Here is a 5,457-nt window from a genome sequence, read left to right as displayed (position 1 = left end):
TGTAGAGTAAGCATGACTCCGCTTACTGGAATTTCTAAATTTTTGGAAATAACTATAGATCATGGCACAGAAATTTCTCATTGCCACAGAGAATTTTGAGGCAGAATTTCTCCACGCCCTGCCCTCTCAGTATATACCGCACCATTTATTCCTAGTTCTGTCAGATATTACAGATGTTAACACATCCGGGTGATTGCTAAGGAATTAAAAACATATATGTTTAGACTCCAGGTCACTTCATAGATCCCACTTTTGTTGGTTGGAAATTAGTTACAAGTAGTCTACAATGTGTAAACTGGTTGAACTCTAAAGACTACCTCTAAATGAGACGTTTGAAAACCCGCATTTCCATTTTCCCTCAAAATCAGGCTTCATCGAGTTCTCATTCAGACCCTAGGCCCGTCAAAATTCCTAATGAACACAGACACTCAATTTTTTATGCTGTTAAGCCGAACTCTCAGGTGTAACTAACTACCCTTCAGGTTGATTTTACTTCAAAATTCGGCTTTGGCTTACGGGTTCGCATCGCTCTTGGCTCTTCTAATTTTCTGACGATCAAGTCCCTCAACAGCCCTCGTGCTCTTCAGGTAGCAAGTCAGTCTTTTTCCGTTCCTCGGTTGGGTTTTAAAGACTGCAAGCCTGGGTCAAGGGCTCCCTCCGATATCGTGTTGATTTTACCTTTGCGACTCCAGCTCTAGATGGTAACAGAGCTTTGCGGAATGAGGGGCAGAGCCAAAGTCTATTAGCTCCGGTCATCCCCGCTCCCTGTCCACTGCTACCTCCGCCTCGGTGCACACAGGGTTCCCTCCTTTAGGGTCTACAGTGTACACAGCGATGCCCACGAGTTGTCTAGAGCAGGGGATGATAAACTATGGCTCATGGGCCTAATCTAGATTGCCAGATAATCTGGGGAGCCATGTTTTATTAAAATACACTCATTCATACACAGCCTGTCTACTCTGCTCTCTCACTGTCGTGGCACGTCGAGTAGTTGAGACAGACATTCAACAGCTGACCCATTAAATTGAAAATATTTACTGTCTGGCCCTTTTCAGAAAAAATAGCCAACTCCTGTACTAGGTAATGAAAGTCTTTCTGTTCATATGGCTACTTCTTTAAAACAAATTTTAAAAAACGAACAAAGAGAATTCCAATGAGCAAAGAAACTTAATCAGCAAAACGTGTGCAAGTATGCTATCAGCCCCATTGCCTTACAGATACAACCCACAAAACCAGGAACCAGAACATATAGCTGGGAAAAATGAGAAAGGAACACAATTGAAGGGTAAGTAGATTCTGCGTTTCTCTATTGAGAAACAGACTGTACTGCATCGCTGCCTCCTGAGACTCTGGAGTTTGGCTGAACTAAGTGGCTGCACTGGTGAACAATGAGGCGGTCTGTGGGCTTCACTTTAAAATTGGTTTCTCTTTCTTATCCTTATAGCTTGCACAGAAAGGGCCCAGAGGTCAGAGTTGGGGGAAACCTAAAATGTCCCCCTCAGCCCAAACTATGTACAGTGGGCAAAAGGGTTTTGGGCAGGTGTGACGTCCCTTACACACCTTCCTCCAAAGAAGCCTTTCTTTTTCTTCCCTAATATGTGCATTAAAAAAATTAATCCCTGCCTTTGTCACCTAGTGGTTATGGGTTAAATGATGCCTCTAAACTCTGTTGCCAAATCTGTTTCCCCCAGAATTCAACAAGGATGCCAGCCTGTTAAACCAAGCATGCCGTTGTCCGGGGACAGCCAACTGACCTGGAGTCTGCAATATCATTCCCCATGTGGGAAGGCCACCCTCCCCTCCACACCCCCACTCTCATTAGGGATGTCTGGACCCAAGGGTAGGTAGAACTATGACCATGTCCAGTTTGAAGTAGCTAGAGGATCACAAGAAGTTCACCCATTCTCCCTTTTAAGATTATAAAGGGCCTTAATTTGGGAATGGGGGTGGGGGGGTATGGTTATTTCCACTCTTATAAAAAATGAATGAATGAATGAATTTAAAAAAATAAAATAAAATAGGAAAGCGTGAAGCCAAAGGAGTTATATGCACGACCTATGGACATAAACCTTCAGGGGCGGGATTGCCGGGGAAACTGGGGTCCTGGACAGAGGAGAGCAAAGGGGAAAAAAATTGGAACTATTGTAAAAACATAATCCATAAAAGCTACTTAAAAATGAAAAGGAGACTGTAAGAAAATTACACTCTACTACAGATATGTTCACATTTGTCAATAGAACATTTAATCAAGATAAACAATTTTTAATGCTACTCTTCTGTAAATTAAATTAGAATGACTTATTGTGTACTGTTCCCTCTCAAACACTTTGACAACCTCTCCATACTTTTCCGTTTTCTTCTTGACTCAGCTAGGACCCCACAGATAAAAGACTCATCCATGGTTCCCTCCTTTCAAATATCAGTCTTACTTACTCATTTGAGTTGGGCGCGCCAGCACTTTCAACTCCATCTTCGAAAACGGGTAGTTGTTCTATTCCACTAGAAATACCAACAAAGACAAAAAAATATCATTAGAGGTTTCTTACAATGAAGACTGATGTGATCCATTTACCTCAACAACAAGAATTCCGCGATGACAAAACACAGGGTGGAGGAAACGAAGGTTTACCGTTGTTCATATGGACAATAGGATAAGAATTAGTAAATAATAATATGGGAATTAACTCCGTGTGTTACACTTGTAAGCCTACCTTTGCCCCACCCTGTAGAGTAAGCATGACTCCGCTTACTGGAATTTCTAAATTTTTGGAAATAACTATAGATCATGGCACAGAAATTTCTCATTGCCACAGAGAATTTTGAGGCAGAATTTCTCCACGCCCTGCCCTCTCAGTATATACCGCACCATTTATTCCTAGTTCTGTCAGATATTACAGATGTTAACACATCCGGGTGATTGCTAAGGAATTAAAAACATATATGTTTAGACTCCAGGTCACTTCATAGATCCCACTTTTGTTGGTTGGAAATTAGTTACAAGTAGTCTACAATGTGTAAACTGGTTGAACTCTAAAGACTACCTCTAAATGAGACGTTTGAAAACCCGCATTTCCATTTTCCCTCAAAATCAGGCTTCATCGAGTTCTCATTCAGACCCTAGGCCCGTCAAAATTCCTAATGAACACAGACACTCAATTTTTTATGCTGTTAAGCCGAACTCTCAGGTGTAACTAACTACCCTTCAGGTTGATTTTACTTCAAAATTCGGCTTCGGCTTACGGGTTCGCATCGCTCTTGGCTCTTCTAATTTTCTGACGATCAAGTCCCTCAACAGCCCTCGTGCTCTTCAGGTAGCAAGTCAGTCTTTTTCCGTTCCTCGGTTGGGTTTTAAAGACTGCAAGCCTGGGTCAAGGGCTCCCTCCGATATCGTGTTGATTTTACCTTTGCGACTCCAGCTCTAGATGGTAACAGAGCTTTGCGGAATGAGGGGCAGAGCCAAAGTCTATTAGCTCCGGTCATCCCCGCTCCCTGTCCACTGCTACCTCCGCCTCGGTGCACACAGGGTTCCCTCCTTTAGGGTCTACAGTGTACACAGCGATGCCCACGAGTTGTCTAGAGCAGGGGATGATAAACTATGGCTCATGGGCCTAATCTAGATTGCCAGATAATCTGGGGAGCCATGTTTTATTAAAATACACTCATTCATACACAGCCTGTCTACTCTGCTCTCTCACTGTCGTGGCACGTCGAGTAGTTGAGACAGACATTCAACAGCTGACCCATTAAATTGAAAATATTTACTGTCTGGCCCTTTTCAGAAAAAATAGCCAACTCCTGTACTAGGTAATGAAAGTCTTTCTGTTCATATGGCTACTTCTTTAAAACAAATTTTAAAAAACGAACAAAGAGAATTCCAATGAGCAAAGAAACTTAATCAGCAAAACGTGTGCAAGTATGCTATCAGCCCCATTGCCTTACAGATACAACCCACAAAACCAGGAACCAGAACATATAGCTGGGAAAAATGAGAAAGGAACACAATTGAAGGGTAAGTAGATTCTGCGTTTCTCTATTGAGAAACAGACTGTACTGCATCGCTGCCTCCTGAGACTCCGGAGTTTGGCTGAACTAAGTGGCTGCACTGGTGAACAATGAGGCGGTCTGTGGGCTTCACTTTAAAATTGGTTTCTCTTTCTTATCCTTATAGCTTGCACAGAAAGGGCCCAGAGGTCAGAGTTGGGGGAAACCTAAAATGTCCCCCTCAGCCCAAACTATGTACAGTGGGCAAAAGGGTTTTGGGCAGGTGTGACGTCCCTTACACACCTTCCTCCAAAGAAGCCTTTCTTTTTCTTCCCTAATATGTGCATTAAAAAAATTAATCCCTGCCTTTGTCACCTAGTGGTTATGGGTTAAATGATGCCTCTAAACTCTGTTGCCAAATCTGTTTCCCCCAGAATTCAACAAGGATGCCAGCCTGTTAAACCAAGCATGCCGTTGTCCGGGGACAGCCAACTGACCTGGAGTCTGCAATATCATTCCCCATGTGGGAAGGCCACCCTCCCCTCCACACCCCCACTCTCATTAGGGATGTCTGGACCCAAGGGTAGGTAGAACTATGACCATGTCCAGTTTGAAGTAGCTAGAGGTTCACAAGAAGTTCACCCATTCTCCCTTTTAAGATTATAAAGGGCCTTAATTTGGGAATGGGGGTGGGGGGGTATGGTTATTTCCACTCTTATAAAAAATGAATGAATGAATGAATTTAAAAAAATAAAATAAAATAGGAAAGCGTGAAGCCAAAGGAGTTATATGCACGACCTATGGACATAAACCTTCAGGGGCGGGATTGCCGGGGAAACTGGGGTCCTGGACAGAGGAGAGCAAAGGGGAAAAAAATTGGAACTATTGTAAAAACATAATCCATAAAAGCTACTTAAAAATGAAAAGGAGACTGTAAGAAAATTACACTCTACTACAGATATGTTCACATTTGTCAATAGAACATTTAATCAAGATAAACAATTTTTAATGCTACTCTTCTGTAAATTAAATTAGAATGACTTATTGTGTACTGTTCCCTCTCAAACACTTTGACAACCTCTCCATACTTTTCCGTTTTCTTCTTGACTCAGCTAGGACCCCACAGATAAAAGACTCATCCATGGTTCCCTCCTTTCAAATATCAGTCTTACTTACTCATTTGAGTTGGGCGCGCCAGCACTTTCAACTCCATCTTCGAAAACGGGTAGTTGTTCTATTCCACTAGAAATACCAACAAAGACAAAAAAATATCATTAGAGGTTTCTTACAATGAAGACTGATGTGATCCATTTACCTCAACAACAAGAATTCCGCGATGACAAAACACAGGGTGGAGGAAACGAAGGTTTACCGTTGTTCATATGGACAATAGGATAAGAATTAGTAAATAATAATATGGGAATTAACTCCGTGTGTTACACTTGTAAGCCTACCTTTGCCCCACCCTGTAGAGTA

The sequence above is a fragment of the Furipterus horrens genome, unplaced genomic scaffold, assembly GCF_987537825.1.
Source record: "Furipterus horrens unplaced genomic scaffold, mFurHor1.1.pri manual_scaffold_12, whole genome shotgun sequence".
Taxonomy (NCBI): domain Eukaryota; kingdom Metazoa; phylum Chordata; class Mammalia; order Chiroptera; family Furipteridae; genus Furipterus; species Furipterus horrens.
This window is presented reverse-complemented; position numbering follows the sequence as displayed.